Here is an 18400-nt window from a genome sequence, read left to right on the forward strand (position 1 = left end):
GAGATTTTAATTAAACAGCAATAGGATGGATCTCTTCTGTGAAATGATTTTACTGTTACCCACAGTTCATTAAAACTATTTACGATAGTCTTGAAAACTAGTCCACTCTGGAAAGGACATCTAAACCTGTCAGTCTCCATTATAAGGGCAAAAATTGTGGGTACGAGCAAGGAAGATTCATTGGACAGCTGTTGGGTAGAAATGTATTTCTTAATATGCTGATCTTGGAAAACACAGAGAGCAGAGTTCTAAACTACACATAGACCCAAGGCCTTCAGAGAAGTCAAAGGAGTGACTTTTACCTCCAAGCTGCCAACTAAAAGTGCAAGATCCTTTAGACACAATCAGAAGGAAGGCATTTCTGTTCCCTTACAAGTGAGGTGAACTAGATGACTTACTTGAGAGATTAGCCCATTAAAATCACACCTCCACCAACAATCCTGTGACTTTGGAAGTGTCCAAACAAGAATGCATGACTCATTGTGAAAGCTAATATGTTCTCCGTTTTGTATGCCTGGATTACAGCCCAACAGCTAGACTCAGTGAGTGCACTGTAAACGTGAAAATCATGAAGAAATGAATGAAACAAATAAGTAGAACCAAGTAGATTCTGTTCAAAAGAATGGACTGTGAAATTATAAGACAATAATTATATATACATTTACATATATACATATACAATATTATATAATATATGTAACATATGATATATTTAAAACATAAATATATGTATAATAATAGAAGGATATATATGAAGGAAGAGTAGCTGCAGGGATGTTACCACACCAGTTAAGAAATTTTGCTTAGAATAAGCATGACGACCTAGCTTGGTTCCCAACACAATTAACAACAGTCTGACTAACCAGTCACAAAGCATCTAATGTCCTCTTCTAGCCTCTGTGGGCTCCACAGCCATGTGACATACACACAAACATAAATAAAAACAAACATTTAAAAAATAAACTAATAATATATAAAAATAATTGGTCTAAGAAAAGTGAAGCCTCAACCACTTATAGAAAGTGCCTTCTCAATTGTAGTGCTCAAAATAACACATTCTTTTTTTTTCTCAGATGTCTAACTTCCCTGCTCACCCCAAAAGTATTACAATTTGAATAATAAACATTTTCCATGCTGTCATTAATTACAACACCAAGTGAGCATCTACAGACACCTTTTTGGAGGGTACCTGATGAGTCAAAAAGGACCCTGTAGTCAAGCACAGTGGGACACCCCTGAAATCTCAGGCCCAGGAGGCTATAAAGGTATGATCACTCCAAGGTCAAGGCCAGCCTGGGCTATGCACTGGCACCTTGTCTCAAAATGCTAACTCCCTGGGATGCAGTACACTGGTGACATACTTACCTGGCTTGTCCAAGGCCCTGGGTTTGGTCCCCATCAGCACAGAAAACCAAACTAGTCCAACTTTCTGTACCTGACATCATATGCAGAGGAATCACAAACTGATGCTTTGAGACAGAAAGGGGTGGCAAATGATGCTTTGATAAGTAGACAATAGTTCATGATCAAGGAAAGCTCTCAGATGGAACTAAATAAGTTTTATTCCCTGGGCTCACCATCTGGAATGTCACATACCATGTAATTTCTACAACTAGTTCCCTCTTTTTTTATTTTCAGTCAGGAGTGATGTTCAGGAGCTCCAGAGGACCTATAGGCCTTTAAAAATACCGTTTTAATAGAATCAATTTTCTATGAAAGTTCAAAACATAACTTCCTACAGAACTGATTTTTTTTTTTTACTGTAGCAGAGGACTAGACATTAACATCAACACAGATATGACCTCTGTCATTTTGGGGGTGAGAAATAACACTCCAAAATCTGAAGGTCGGAGGGAGATGTCTGTTAGAACAAAGAAGCCATCAAGAGAGAGGAAAGCCATATCAGAGATGTCTTGACTGCATTAAAATAAAAAATGACACCCTCTAAATGCATCTACACAAATACAAGGTGATATCACGAAGTCTCAGCAGCAGAAGAGAACATCCCAGGCCTCCCACAAGTGACTGTCAAAGAACTGTACTTTTCCCTTGCTGGCTACATCACCGGACAAGTGGCATTCACACCAAGTCCACAGGTGTCGAGAATCCCTTAGGGAAACCGAAGATACAGCCCACCATCCGAGCAGATCAAATCACACTTGCATGGAATTATATATTTATGAGACCAAAATCAACACAATATGTCACCCTGTGGGCCAAATGTCACTTTTTTTGTTTGTGGCCACAGCTGCGCTTTGATCCTGCAGCTGCTTTATACAATGCTTGTCCTTGGTCACGGTGTGGGGGTTCTGAGCCAGCTCTGCCAAGATGGGAGTGTAACTGAAATTCCATGCCAAAGTTCACACTGGAGAAGAGATATTTTAAAGACCAACACTTGGGTTCCTCCCTTCAGCTCTTAAGCTATCACCTTTTCTCATTTGCATAATTAGTGTGCTTAACAAGCATTCAGGAGTTCAACTTGAAGTTGACCTCTAAAGCTAAGAAAAGACACAAAAGATTGCAGTCCTTCTCAGAACACTGTGGGAACTCTGCAAGGCCTGGGGTGGGGAAGAATCTCATAGGCACCACCCAAAAAAACCCCGCAGAGGATCTTTTTTGCTATTAGATGCTCCAGTGTTTAAGAGCTTGATGCTTTTCTAGAGGACTCACGTTCCATTCCTAGCACCTACATCAGGTGGTTCACAACCGCCTGTGAATCTAGTTCCAGAAGATCTGTGACATCTTCTTCTGGCTTCCATTGATACTGTGTTCATGTGCACATACTCATACACTTCACTACACCTACACACACACACACCTACACAACTACACACACACACACACACACACACACACACACACACACACACACACACACTAAAATATTAGCGAAAACTCTGAGACAGTGAAAATGCATCCTGGAACCAATCTGTCTGAGCCACCTTTGTTTTAGTGAAGGCCCCGTTAAAGTGACTCACACCTAAATTTACATATCTTCTGGCCTTTGTCTCATAGTTTTCTATGATTCACAAGAAGGCCATAGACAGGGTAGGAGGAGAAGATGAGATTTACCTTGCCTCATATTTGACCGGACTGTGAGTCCACTCACGGTCCCACATTAATTTGTTTCCTAATTGTTTTTGGAGCACAGACAGGCTAAAGATTTCAGTGCTGGGCAATAGAGTGACATATTCCAACAAAGCTTTAATACTATATTTAAAAATACTGTTGGGTCCAACAAGATGGCTCCGTGCCTAAGGTTGCTTCCCACCAAGACTGACAACCTGGTCCCATGCCTGGAACTCACCTGCTGGAAAGAGTAGTTCCACAAGTAGTTCTTGGCCTCCAGAAATGCATCTGGTATGCCTACCTACCTACATACAGGCACACATAACTGCACATAAGTTTTCAATCACTGTAGAACAACTGTCACTGCAGAGGAGCAGTCTTGTGAGAAAAGAATCATTTGTAACAGATGGTGGCTGGCACACTCCTTCAATCCCAGCACTTAGGGAGGCAGAGACAGGCAGATCGCTGTGAGTTCCAGACCAGCCTGGGCTACAAAGCGAGTCCAGGACAGCCAGCCAAGGTTACACAGAGAAACCCTGTCTCGAAAACAACAAACAAAACAAAAAGAACAGGCATATCTATAAAAAAGGAAATGGTGGCTTGCAGTAATGACATGTTCCTGACGATCAAGTCTTCCTCAACAATTCCCTGGATGCACCAGTGTTGCCACAACCTTCCCTTTACCTTCCCTAGAGCAACTCTTCTGGCATTTCGTACCTCCCAGCACAATTAGAGATGAGTGCAGATGCCCAGTGTGGAAATAAGAGAGAACATTCAAAGCACTCTCATGGACAAAGGAAGGACCAAGGAACTGAAAGGATGCTGAAAGGCAGCTTTGTATTCCAAGCTTCTCTAGTACCCTTGGCAGCAATAAGATGTTTCCAATGACAGTGAACACCCTCGATGTCTCACCAAGCAGCTGCCTCCTGTTTCCCATAGCTCACACACCTTAATGGTGTTCACCTCGGTTTCTTTCTTAACTTGTTCTTGTAATCCAAATCATTTGGTTTTACCTCTTCCTCTAGAGTTGAAGCCCAGTTATAACTTACGGTCATCATGACAAAACCCCAGACACTTCCTTTCTAGGCTACACGTGTCTACCCTCTTCCAACCTCTTCCTATCGATCAAGGCTTCCAGCCTCCACCGAAGTAACCTTTCTTCAGGCATGCCCCCACGGGGTGAAGAGTCTGCTGAAGGATGGAGCTGTGAGGTCTGAGCAGCCCTCAGTGGAGGCATGTTTGTCACTGGAGTAGCAATTACTCTAGAAATAACCCTAAGGATTAAAAATTTAAAAAAAAAACTGTCCACACCAGTGTTCATATCAGGGCTAATTATAAATGTTAATTAGAAACATAGTCATGTTAATTATGGAGGCAGTAACCTAGAAGTCTATTATAGGGACATGATTAACTTCATTATTACTTTCTCAATGAAATACTGGTAGCCATACAGTTCAGTTATGAAGAGAGTAAAAAATCATTTAAAAATACATGTGGGGTGGATTGAAATGAACCCCCAATATTGCACTGTATTGGAATGAAAGTGAGGAAAATATATACCTAAAAGTATTGGATTCTTCTTATAGAAAAGTAGAATGTGTGTTTGAGGGAGGTAGGGTGATAGCTCAGTTGGTAAAGCTCTCGTCACACAAGCATCAGGTCCTGAGTTCAAATCCCCTGAACCAATGAAAAAAGCCAGGCGCAGTGGTGGGTGCATGATTCCCATCCCAGTGATGATGAGAAGGAAGGCAGAGTCTGGCAGTTTATGAATCCCTGGAAGCTCCCTGACTAGCCAGCTTAGCCAGCTTGGTGAAGTCTCAGGCCAGTGAGATACCCAGAGGCAAAAGTGGAAGGTACTTAAGGTTGTTTCCTGATCTCCAAAAGCAAGCATACATACACACATGCATTGGCCCACACAAACATGCCCATAAACACACACACACAAATTATTTACTTAGATTAATTGGGGAATAAATGGAGTACAAAGAAACAAAATGAAAGGCAAGTTGTGCCCATCTATGTAACAGTGACATGACCGGTGCAGGCCTGTTCAACTGTGTTGACTGCTCAACTGCCCTCTGATGGGATTTGAAGTCTGTTCCATGGGGAGGCAGGGTATGACTCATGCCTGCATTTGTGAGCCCGGCTAACAATGCAGGTCTGAAGAAGTAGTGGGCCCACGTGGAGAGCTTATTACTGATGGCTAATTAAGCTAGCACAGCCACAAAATGCCTTCTAAGTACTTCGGCTTATACTCATCAACAAAAGCAGCTCTCAGCAATAATTCTCTAAGCCTCTTCTTATAGCCAGTGGTGGTGAATGCAGAGACCCGTGGCTACTCCAAGATGCAGAGAACAAAAAAAAAAATGGATGCAGGTTAAGCTTTAAGCAAGTCACTTATACCACCTCCTCTAGAACATTATGGAAGAGAGCACAGGAAGTATTTCGGAGCCTGGAGACAGGACAAAGGGCTATAGGATCCCATCTTTAGACTGCATACAACCATCTCAATTATTAACTCACAAGTGTAGTTATCTGTACTAGACCCTCACGAAGCCACTCCTATTGACAGTTAGTCAAGGAAGGGCGCAGGAAGCTCATGTGGCCTTTTCCTTCTGAACTACTGGCTGTCACTGGATTCTGGAAAGTAGGAACCACTGTCCTTAGTTGTACACCCTCTGCTGAGACCATCAGGCTCCCACAGTCCCACGAATGGCTCTGGTCATTCTCAGTGGGTCCCAAAACAAAACAGCCATGCACATGGGAGAGAAATGTGTGTGGGTAACAGTTTATGGAGGTGGTAGAGAGGCAGGGGTTTATAAAGATCAGTATGCGTTATGTACAGGACCAGACCACTCTAAAAACAGATTTCACTCAAAGGAATGAAAATGAGTGAGTGAACAAATTAATTACAAAAGTGGTGACTACACAGTGTGCCGAACCTCAGATGCAGCACAATTGGCTCATGCTCTGGCTTCTTAGGGAAGTCTCTGAGCCTGCCTGACAAAGCCATCATAGCACAGGCCGTTTCCCTGACTGTAGACTCTGATGATTTGTCAGTGAAACGATGTTTTTCCCAGGAAGGAAAATAATCTTGCTGCAAAGAAACCTTAACGACTATTTTAAAAATAGTGTGTTTCCCTGTGTAGCCATTCGTCCCCAAGTAGCAAAGAGGGGACACGCTTTCCTTCCCCCCTGTGCACCACAGAGCTCATCTAAACAGGGAGTTACTGTCAACGTGTAATAGAAATGCCTGGAGCAAGCTAGTAAGCAGACCCTGGGGGTTCATGGTCTCTGGTAAATAATCAAGGTTTATTGTGGGATACTTTCCTATCTTTTACAACACAAATTGAAATGAATGTAAATGATGACCTTCTTTCTAGAAAGTACTTTCAGTTTGATTTACTTTCTTTGCAACTATGACTGCATTTCATAAAGAAACGCTAAAAGCCAAACCAAGTTGGGGACCTACTCCTCTGTCTTTGTAGTCTCACTCCAAATGGTTCTGTCAAACATGGGACCCATTTCTAGTTCCCAAAGCCAACCAAGGCCATTGTCTTTTGCTACAGTCCTACTGAATTCAAAGACCAAATGACAAAGCCCATTACAGTGACAATCACTGCTGCAATTGCCTGGCTCTTCTGATTCTGCCACAATCTGATATACAATTAATCATGCATTATTATTCATGAACAACACAAGGAATAGACCCCCATGGTCCTGTTTTACCATTTAACATCATGTTCCACAGCAAATATTAGCATCACAAAATATTTAACAATTTACAGAATGCAGAAGCAAAGTAGAGAGCCTGGCTTGGATGCAAGTGAGAGAGAACAGCCTTAGCATCTCCTTTGATGATATTCATCAAGTCACTGAAAATCACTGAACACAAAATAAGTAAAAATTTCATTACTTCATTCATTTCATTTATACCTTGTGCATGTGCTCATGTCTCATTCCTATAATGACCACAAGACAATACCTGTGTGGTTTCTATCTGTTACTATGCAAAAAAAAATATATATATATATATATATATATATATATATATAAACAATTTAGAGGAGGAAAGGGTTTATTTGGCTAACACTTCCAGACCAAAGTCCACCTCTGAGGGAAGTCAAGGCACAGACTAAAGGCAACAGTTTGAGAAAAGTTGACCTACTTGCTATTCCACACAGCATTACAACTGACTGACCAGGGAACTCACATCACAGCGAAAGACGTAGGGCAAAGAACAGTGGAGGATTTGGTTTGCAGGATCATAGATAGAATTATACTCAAGTAGAGGTTTTTGTTTGCTTGCTTATTCATTTGTTTGTTTTGTTTTTTAATTTTCAAGACAGGGTTTAAAGCAAGTCCTGGACTCACCTTATAGACCAGGCTGGCCTTGAACTCACAGAGATTCACCTGCCTCTGCTGGGATTGCAGGCGTGTACCACCATGCCAAGATCAGCTAGATTTTTTTTTATCCAGTTCAGGACCACTTACTCAAGGAATGGTGTCACCCATAGTGTCTGGACCCTTCTACATCAATTAATTAATTAAGGCACTCTCTCAATACATGCCCAAAGGCCATTTTGATTGAGGCAGTCCCCAACTGATGCTCTCTTCTCAAATTACTCTAGGTCATGTCAAGTTAACAGCTGAAACTAACCAAAACCATCTGAAAAAAATAGGGAGGTTTTAGCCAAGACTTGAGATCAGGAAAAAAATATCATATCAACCAAGTGAATGGAAATAACTGTGTACTGAGACTGGAGTCTTAGAAGTTAATGGAAGTCATGTGGAAAAGACCCAATATGTAAATGATTCTGATTTTCCTCAATAAGCAATGTTTGGAAAATACGGTTCTCTGTGTTGATAGATAAGTCCACAAAGCAAAATCTAGGGCAAGTTATCCAAGTAAGCAAAAGTGGTACAGGGGGAGCCTATAGTCTGTCCATATTAACAAGGAAGAAGAAGCAGGTTTTGATGGTGATGCTGACTTTTTTGGTACAATGTTCCCATCTGCTTTCTCGCCCTATGAACTTGTCTGCAATTTTCAAGTGCTGGTTTAAGCTTTCCCTTACCTACAGGGCCTTTTCCATCTCATCTTAACAGTTACTCACTCTGTAACACATGCATGGTCTCAAATAACATGATGCAGCCATTACTGATACATCTTTCCCCCACATGCTACAGTGTAAGGTTAATGAATGAAGATTCTGTAGTATGGATATTTCTAGCCAGTATTTGGCATGGAATGAGTTAATGCTTAGTAAATATTCAATGTCCAAAGTCTAGAAAACTGACTTGATAGAGGGTAGAGGACTACACATATCCTGGAATATTCATAATAATATCTTGAGTTATTTATAGAATAGGTTTCTGCTAAAATTATAAGTAAGGCTGGAGGTATGTACCAGGAAGGAAGTGTGTTTTAGATATGGGAGACCAGGAGATATTAGTTGACAAAAGAACAGATGGTGGGAGCCAGCCTTGTACAGAAGAATAATTCCTTCCCACACTGAATATAAAATTATTAGACTGAAGGCTTGGGAGATGGCTCAGCAGTCAAGAAGGCTTGATGCTTTTGCAGAGGATCTGGCTTCAGTTCCTGGCACTCACATGGTGCCTCACAATCATCACCACCTCCAGTTCCACAGAATCTACTGTCCTCTTCTGGCCTCCATAAATACCAGGCACACACACACACACACACACACACACACACACACACACACACACACACAGTGCACACACATACATGCCAGCAAAACACTCACACACTAAAATTTTAAAAGTCTAAAAGTATTTTTCATTGTCAAAATGACAGTAAGTAACCTCTGAAGTTCACCCCTAGCTGATGTCTGGACTAAAATCTCATGGCAATTGCTACAATGGAACCATCTAGTTTGGCTGCTCCCAGGCATCTGACCTACAGGGAAATAGGACAAATGTCTGCTGCTCTTTTAAGCTGATAAATGTTGGAGTGACTAGTTACACAGCAGTTAAGGGCTAGTACTTATTCTATATCTCTAGATCTCCTCTGGAAACTGAAGAAGACAAGAAAGTATAGTCAGTAATAGTGGCTGTCACAGTGCACACTCTTTATTCTCACGGATTAAAGACTGGAGACACAGCACAGTAGATCTGAAACTAAGAGAATCAAATCCAAGCCTTTTCTTTGCCCTGGCTCTCGGAAATTTCCTTCACCCTTCTTAAATGGCATGTCCTCTCCTACACAATGAGTGAATGATATAAAAAAGACAGGCTGAAGTGATCTAAAGTTTCCTAAGCACTTCTCCATGGGTCTGGTATATAGTAGGTGTTTAAATGAGCACAAGTTGAATAACAACCTAGGAACAGCTCTCAGAGAATCCAGGTTAAGTGAAAGCAACATCTATAGAAAATAAAACATAAAATAAGAACACTTTGAAATACAACTTTTGATTCATTAAAAAAACCTTGATGCCTAAGCATGCCTCCTACATGAGACAAAATAACTTCATCTCATTTCTTCAGAAAATCTAATCCCTTCTATCATGGTTAACTTTAACTGTCAACTTAGCTCAAATCATCTGACAGGAGAACCTTGATTAAAGAATTGCCTTGATCAGGTTGGCCTGCAAACATGTCTGTTGGGGGTGTCTTGATTAATTGATGTAGGAGAGCCATGCCCACTGTGGGTAGCATCATTCCCTGGGTAGGTAATTTCGAACTGTATAAGAAAACGAGCTGAGTAGAAGCCAGCACGCAGCGTTCCTCCATGGTTTATGCTTTAAGGTCCAGCTTGAGTTCCTGTCCTGACTTCCCTCACTGATGGACTACATAACCTGTAAGCAAGCAAGTTGCTTTTGGTCATATTGTTTTATCACAGAAGCAAAAAGCATCCTGGGATGCTACCCATGCCACAGCAACATAATTGAAGGCAAATTAAATCTCTCAGAAATATTTAGTGAATGCCTACTAAAAGTTATTATCATTCTTAGACAGCTAAGAGTATAGCAGCACAGAAACAGAACTCTCAGCAGATGGGTGATGAGTTATTTAGCCATCAGGGGGAAAGTATTCTAGGCAAAAGAAATAAGTTTCAAGGTCCTACAAAAAAATAGAGGGAAACATACCAGGAGAATGACAGGGCAGATAAACACCAATGCGGCTTTAGAATCCACTATGAGGAGGAGTCGCTGGGTATTTTTAGCAGTCAGAGGAAACCATGAAGATCCCATTCTAGCAATATTACTCTGACCACTCTGTGTAGAATAGGGTAGGGGTGCGGGGTGGAATGTATAAACAGGAAAGAAGAAAGAATATTTCAAATTCTGGAAACATACTGAAAGCAGTGACAAAACAATTTGTTGATGGATTAAATATGAGTAAGACATAAGACTCAAGGGTGACTCCATTTCAAAGATGAGTAATTTAAAGACTAGAGTTGCTAGAAACAACCAGGGAGCTCTAATACACAGACCGAACCCTGTAACATTGCAGCACAAGGCAATCTACAAACTTCATGACTTAAGAAGTTCATAATCGAGGTATCAGAAAAAAATCACCAAATTCCTAAGCAAGATCATGATTTCGAATCGGATGGCACTCATAGCTAATTTGGTAGCATGTGCCTCAAAGGCAACAGGTTGAACATACCTATAAGGTGAAACAGAAATTTGGGTGTAGGTGGGTTATCTGGGACCCAATTTGGTATATTTAGACTGAAATGCTTATTATATGTCTTATTTATCTTTAGTTGCTAGTTTAAAACAACCTAGAGTCTTCTGAGGGATTCAGTTGAGGGATGAGCCTGCTATGTCTGTGAAAGGTCATCTTGACTGATAATTGATGTAGGAGGGTCCAGTCCACTGTGGGTAAAACTACTCCCAAGGTAGGCAGGTCTGAGCTATAGAGCTGACAGCTATCTAGGGGAGAAAGGGAAAGCCAGAGCATGGGCCAGTTAGCAAGCAGAATCCTCATTTGCTGCTATAATTCTTAGTTCTGAGTGAATTCCCATGTTGGAGGTCACTCTGCATGTGGTAGCAAGCAGTCCTGCCTTCAGGTTTCCCCACTTTGCGTTACTGATGTGGCCTCCCTCAAGGGTGGTCTGTGACATGGGACTGAAAGATGAAATAAATAAATCCTTTCCTTCCCCAAGTTGTGATTTTAGTCAATGTGTTTTTTCCACACAAACAGAAATCAAACTAAAACATATATCCGCATTATATATACAGAAGGTAGATGTCAATCTGGACTCAACAAACCAATTCTTCCATTATCAAAACCTAGAATGATTGGTCTTTCTTGCTGCTTTTTTTTCACCCAGAAATTGCACTATCTTGATTCTAATGAACACAGAAACACCTATAGTATCACTTCAAATTTGTAGTAGAGTAATGCAGTCTTCCCAAATGAAGGGTCAGGCATCAAATGTCATTATATCTCATCTTTCTTGGTGACTGCTACTTACACTTCCTCTGCATTTGCTGTTAGAAATTTTGTAATTTTTCTTTCCTTCCTTTCTTTGATTTCTTTCTCTTTCATTCTTTCTCTCCTTCTTTCTCTCCCTCCATTCTTTGTTATGGTGCTGAATACGGAACCAGGTGTCCAGTATGGTAGCCGAAGGCTTTACCAGGGAACTACATCCCCTTTTCCGCTGGTTTCCATGATCACAACCCAATCACACTTTCGTGGGAGTGTGTTGCTTTTGAGTTTTCTTTGCATCAGCTTCATTCACTTATATGTAATTTTACTGTTGTTTTTCTTTCTTTAATGGTGCCAGGAATCAAACCCAAGGCCACATAAGTGCCAGGCAAAGCAGCCTCATGCTGAGCTACACTTCCAAGTATAGAACGTTGAGTGATGCTTCAAGCAGGCATTGCATAACACTTAGTCATAGTATTCATAGGTGTACAAATGTCCCATTTTTTTCAGTTTTAAAAATGTAATACTGTTTATTTAACTTCAAAAGCATTTCAGCACTCTAAACATACAAAAAAAAAAACAACAATGCAAATTATGTTTAGGTACATAGTGTTCTTGAACTCTCGTGGATGCAGTATTTTTGCTGACAATGATGAGTTCTACAGTTTGTTTAAAATCTACCTCACTTAACTAAAGAAAAAAATCCAAACACTTCTCATGCCTCATGACCCCTCCCCCTTTTCCATCACTAAGACTATCAGAATGCTATGCCACTATATACAAAAACAAGACAATCTGAAGCTAACTGGACGTCAACTGCAGTATCAATAGGTCCAGCCTCACAGTGCACGCCCTGAGATGCGGCCCCTTCCAACAAAAGGCATCTTCCCCTCACAGCCTCCATGCCAGACAAGAAGCATCAAGAATCTGTCTGGGTTGCTTGCTCTCTTTACAAACTATAGATATATGCAGTTGACAATCCAGGATTCCTAGCCAATAACCATATAGTTAACACTATCTTACGTGTTGAAAACAAAATGCAGAATTCAGAGCAGAATAAAAATCCTCACGGAGGTCTTTTGTGGACATTAGGGGTTTTCTTCTTCTTGGCTCCTTTAGCTGGTCCATTGTCTTTCATTTCCTGATCGTCGAGAGCCCTATCTGCCTTTGCCATTTCATCAAACTTGGATTTCTCTTTGCCAGACACCGTCTTCCACCTCTCGGAGCACTTCTTGGAAAACTCCGCAAAGTTGACTACAACCTCTGGGTTTTTCTTCTTTTGTTCTTCCCTGCATGTCTGCACGAAGAAGGCATCAGCAGACATCTTGCCCTTTGGTTTCTTGGGGTTACCTTTAGCCATTCTGACTGTATTGTTCACTAGTCTGGGCAGCACAGGGCACGATGTGCGGCTCCAAACATCTCATTTCTAATACTCTAAGAAAGGTAACGTTTGCTCCTTTTGACAACAATGAAATGATGGCTCGTCAAGATTAAGTGACTTCTCTAAAGACATGATTCATGGCACAGACTTACAACTCTCTATTTGTAACCTGTTAACACATCACAGTTGAAGAAACAAGTTGATTGATAACAAGTGTCAACAAGAAGACACTGCTAATTTCTGAGGACATTAGCTTCTTGATGTACTGTGGCTAAACCCATCTCACAATCTCTTCCCACATGCAGGAAAACGATCAGGAATTGTCTGCCTGACCAACGCACTTAGAAGGTCATAAGAACTCAGCTTCAGAGTGTACCCTGACTTTATAATTTGTCCTTCCCTGCAGTCAGTCCCATTATGGTTCAATTAGCAGTGGAAGCCTGGAGCGACTAGAGGAACATCTGTCACATCCACCTGGAAATAACTCAATCAGAGCACACTGTGGGTATCAGATTACATTGTTGTCCCCTGCCCCCATTTTCATACTGGGTGGTAAGATCTATTTAGTAGGAGAGAGAGAGAAAAGAGTGCCCGATCTGGAAATACTAGATGAATTCCCCATGCTGTACATGCTAACGCATCTTTGAAAGGACGAGGAAAAAAAATAGCAATGTAAATGAATTGTCCTAATGGAGCTTCAGGATCACAGTGGCCTCGCTGTTTTGGGTAGTATAAATAAAATATGGTGTTGGCAGAAGTTGCTCTCAAGCTAAGCGTCGCTGTCTAAACAGTGTAAATTGTCTCAAAGGATGTATTTTTGATGTATTACCTTAGTGTCTCAAAGGATGCTCAAGAACGATCTCAAAATGGACAAAAAGTGAAGGGCCATTAGCCCTACATTGTGTAGAATGAATAGACAATTATCGCCACAGCTTACACTAAGCAGGGACTAAGCCTTGGCTCAGCACATCTACAACCCCCACATTTCCTTTCCCTGGACAGACATATAGATTCTTCTGGAAATGGCCATTATTGGCTTTCCACCCCCCCCAACCCCTTCAAACCAGAAATTTGAAATTCCAAAAAGGAATAGTTTTAAAGCATCATGGAAATGACCTGCACACATGTTATTTATTTAATAACCACAGCTTTTAAAATTGATTTTTAATTTGTCTATTCAAATCGCAAATCTCTGATCACTTGCACTGTTAATTATTTTTTTCAAATGCTGCATTCATCTGTGTTTTGTAAGTCATTTACTTAAAACACAACCCCCATCCAAAATGAAGAGTTCAGATGCAAGAGTAGAGGAGAAAGGCTGCAGGAAATACAAATGTATCAGAATTAAAAAGGCAGGCAGCCAGGTCATAAATATAATCACCTCCAAGCAACACAGTAGGAGAAGCAGACAGACTAGAGGGGCAAGCAAGGAGCATCTACTCTCCACAGATGCCAGAACAGCAAGAAATTAGTTTAAACTGCAGGCACAAAACATAGGATTTAGTTTGGGCACACACACACATACACACACACACACACACAAAAAAAAACTGACACATCTGGTGTTCAACAATTTAAAAAAACATAATTATGAAAGAAGTGCCCTCCATTTTATCAAATTAGTGTCAAACCATGAATATTGTATGAGATTTATTGAAGTCATCTTCTATGACTTCAGTGCCTCTCATCTAGTGGATCTTCAAATAATTTCTTGAGGGATGTGGGGGTGGCTCATTTTGTACAGGGATTGCCTTATCTGTAGGAAGCCCTGGGTTATGTCCCCAGGACTGCATAAACTGAGTGTGGTATCACAGACCTGTCACCCCGGCTCCTGGGAGATAGTAACAGGAGGATCAGGAGGTCAAGTCATCTCTGACTATATAAGGGGACTTGAAGCCATATAGGTCCATGAAACCATATAAGGTATATGAAACCCTAACCCCTCCAAAAAGGTAATTGCTCTTTCACATATTGATTCCATCTCCACCAAACATAACTAATTCATTTTTCACTAAATCTAAATTCATTCACACAATTCAATATATAATTATAATAATTAAAACCACATAACTCTAATATATACACTATCTAATTATACATAGGTATAAAAATACATTGAGAATGGTGAATAAAGATTGATCCAAAAGCAAAATTACCCAAGGTAGAAAAATCACAAGAGTTACCCTGAGAGATCTTAGAAGCAGACACCTGATTTCACACTCTGGGTCAGGAACTGGAAAAGCTTCCCACAGGCCACAGGCTCAGTAAATCCAACTCTATCAGTCCAAGGCTTGTGCCGGGGTGGGCATACCACACTTTACATGGTACGCCTGACCCTGGGAGCTTGAGAATTTGCCATGCCACAGACTTGAGCCAAGGCTTGGTGAGAAAGTTAACTTGCTTCAGAAGCATGAAGACTTGAGTTAAATTCCCCAGTACACATCTAAAGAGCAGAGCATAGATTCCCTACCAGAACTCCAGTGCCAGAAGATGGTACACACAGATAGAACACTGAGCTTCTTTACAGTCAGCCTAGTGCCAAGCTCGTGGGATTCAGTGAACACACACAGTGTCCTTTTCTGGTCTCTGCATACACAAGCAAATGTGCACTCCCATACACAGAAGCATACACATGCATACACACATACACACGTATGTAGTTTTATTTGTTATTGTTATTAAATTTTTAAACTTTGTCACACAATTTCATGAGTTCACATTTCCTAAGTGATGTCAGTATAAAATAAGCATACACAATTGAAGGCTCAACTTCGTGCTTACCTGTCAAGTGATATTTCATTAAAGATAAGCCATATTCCTGGTGAGTGTTGAAACAAAACAGTCAAATGGAAATGAAATCTATGAAAAAAAAGAATATCCCAATACAGAGAATAATCACATTAAGAAATCATACAAGGGTTTTATTCTAAATTAATGAAATTAAACATGTCAGAAAAGTGGTTCCTCTTCTCTCACCCTCCAGCTCTTTCTCTCATATCAAAGTATTAACTTTAAGGAAAAAATCTGAACAACACTGAAGTCACTGGAGTATCTGGCTTACTCTAACTGAAGGAGATATATATATATATATATATATATATATATATATATATATATATATATATATATATAGTTGGGAGTAAGTAAATTGACTTAAATTCTAAGACAGATTTAGGGCTGACATTAAAAATCATTTTAAAGGAAATCTGGAAAAGAACCAGGGCACAGAATGAACTAAAACAAGCCCCTTTTAGTGGACACAAGAAGAGGCTGTTAAAAAGCCAGCTGGGATTGTTAAGACCCTATAACTTGAGTTGAGTTTGCCCAAATCCCTTACTGGCCCATACTTATTTTTCTCTCTTCTGTGTGTGTCTCTGACTAGGTATATATACTTTATGTGTGTGCATGCTTCCATTCATGCACAGGTATGTGAGTGTGCATGTGTGTGTGCATGTGCATGTGTGTGTGTGTGGGCACACACGTGTGTAAGCCAGAGGACAACGTCAAGTGTTATTCCATGGATGCTATTTGTTTAGAGGCAGGATCTCTCACTGCCTGGGCTGGCTGGCCAGCTAATCCAAGTAGTCCATCTGCCTGTTTCTGCCTCTGCTCTTGGATCACAAGCCCATCACTAGGCCCAGATTTCTTCTTATGTAAATTCTCAGAATTTAACTCAACTCCTTGTGATTTCAAGACAGGCATTTTACCAACTAAGCTGCCTCCCCAGTCACGGTCTGTTTTCTCTTATTAGCCTGAAAATTACTCATTATTTCATTCACTCTGAAAGAACTTTATTGTCTGTGCAATGCCAATAACTGTCCAAGAAGAGAAGAGCCTTAAATTCAAGGAGTAAATATTTATACAGAATCCTGTCTGAAGCTCCTAAGTACTATGAAGTACTATGAAGGAAATAAAATCCAGCAATATGACAGAGAGTGAAGTGAGGAGGTAGACATGGGTGATCTAAAAGAATACACGTCCTTGAGAAAGTAATGTTTGAGTTGAGACTTTAATGCCCAGAAGGAATTGGACTGGCCATGCAAAACTCTATGGAAGGGAAAAGAAAATACAGGTGAAGGGAAGGATTATCCAATAACCACAATGTTTTCTTTTCTGATATGGAAAGGAAGCTAAAATTCTTCATAAGGGATAAAAGACCACAGTAAGGTTTATTACATGGAATTGGCCCTGGGAAAGAAATTCTGTGATGGTTATCACCTGGGAACAGTCTCAACGGGGGATTGTTCACTGTGGTTTAACCTGTGGATATCTCTGTTGGGCTTAGTTCATTGATGTGGGAAGGCCCAGACCACTGCAGGTAGCACCATTCCCTAAGTTGCTGTTTGTAAACTGTGAAAGAGTGGAGAAAGAGACCTATGCACAAGCAAAAAGCCAGTGAGCATGCATGCATTCCTTTTTCTCTGCTCCCAACTATAGATGTGATGTGACTAGACTTCTGAAGTACCTGCTTTAACTTCTTCCCAGTGATAAAGTGTAACCTGGAAGTAAAATAAGTCCTCTTCTCCCCAAAGTTGTTTTAAGCCAGGATATTTTGTCACAGCAGAAGAAACGAAATCAGGAAATTTCTAAATGCTACAGTTTGAATATTAAATGTCCCCAAAGATATATATATGCATATATACATACATATACATACATGTGTATCTGTCCTTTGATGTGTGTGTGTGTGTGTGTGTGTGTGTGTGTGTGTGTGTGTGTGCTTGTCTGTCTGTCTGTCTCTGTGTGTTTCTGTGTGTCTGTGTGTTACCAGCTGATGAGTTTTTGGAAGGTTATTAGGTCTTGATATCTTGGCCTAGTATTTCTCTCTTGTTGGACTTGACGTCATATAAACATAAACAGAGGACTGTGCAGGGTGTGGCCTAACCAGAGGAAGAACGTTGTCTGAAGCATCTTTGAAAGGCCCCTTGTCCTGGCCTCTTCTTACATTCACTACTTCCCACTTGCCATGAGCTAAGCTTCTACCCCACCTCATGCTCCTGACTATGACCTTCAGCCCTGCCTCAGCCCCACAGCAATGGATCCACCTGATCCTATACTAACATTTCTGGGGGGAAAATGAACCAAAGTGAATAATTCTTCCCCTTTATGTGGTTTTCTCAGGCATCTATCACATGTGAAAAAAATCTAACTAATATTTTTTTTGGAAAAGAGATACAAAAAAATTAAATGTAAGGAAGGGTTTGGAGTTTGCTATTAGCAAATGACTTTTCACAAAAGCATGAGGACCTGAGCTTGGATCACCAGAGCCCACATAAAAAGCAAAGCAGAGTAGCGTTTTTCTATCATCCTACAAATGGGAAAGGAAAGACAGGTGGGTCTCTGCTTATAATTAGCCAGCTAGTTTTGCCAAATATGTGAGCTCCATGTTCAGGCAGAGACCTAGATAGAGTAAAACACCTAACATCCACCTCTGGCTTGCACTCAAATGAGAACATACATGAACAATATCAGCCTCACATATCTGCACTCACACATATGGACACATGCATACATCACACATACAAACACAGATGAATCAATTTTAAT

The 18400-nt window shown here is 40.6% G+C and overlaps 1 protein-coding gene across 5 annotated transcripts in view; it reads right to left on the minus strand.

Annotated features, from left to right (window-relative positions):
- Nucleotides 1–18400, minus strand: part of THSD7B (thrombospondin type 1 domain containing 7B) — an 837579-nt gene that overhangs the window by 714246 nt on the left and 104933 nt on the right. Inside the window, exon 3 of one of the 5 annotated variants that reach the window (XM_084778449.1) lies at nucleotides 15635–15712. The exons of the other annotated variants lie outside the window; for them this stretch is intronic. The gene's annotated coding sequence lies outside the window, so the exon portion shown is untranslated. The remainder of the gene's footprint in view (nucleotides 1–15634; nucleotides 15713–18400) is intronic. 5 annotated transcript variants of the gene reach the window in all.

This window comes from Acomys minous, assembly GCF_964271855.1.
Source record: "Acomys minous genome assembly, chromosome: 1".
Taxonomy (NCBI): Eukaryota; Metazoa; Chordata; class Mammalia; order Rodentia; family Muridae; genus Acomys; species Acomys minous.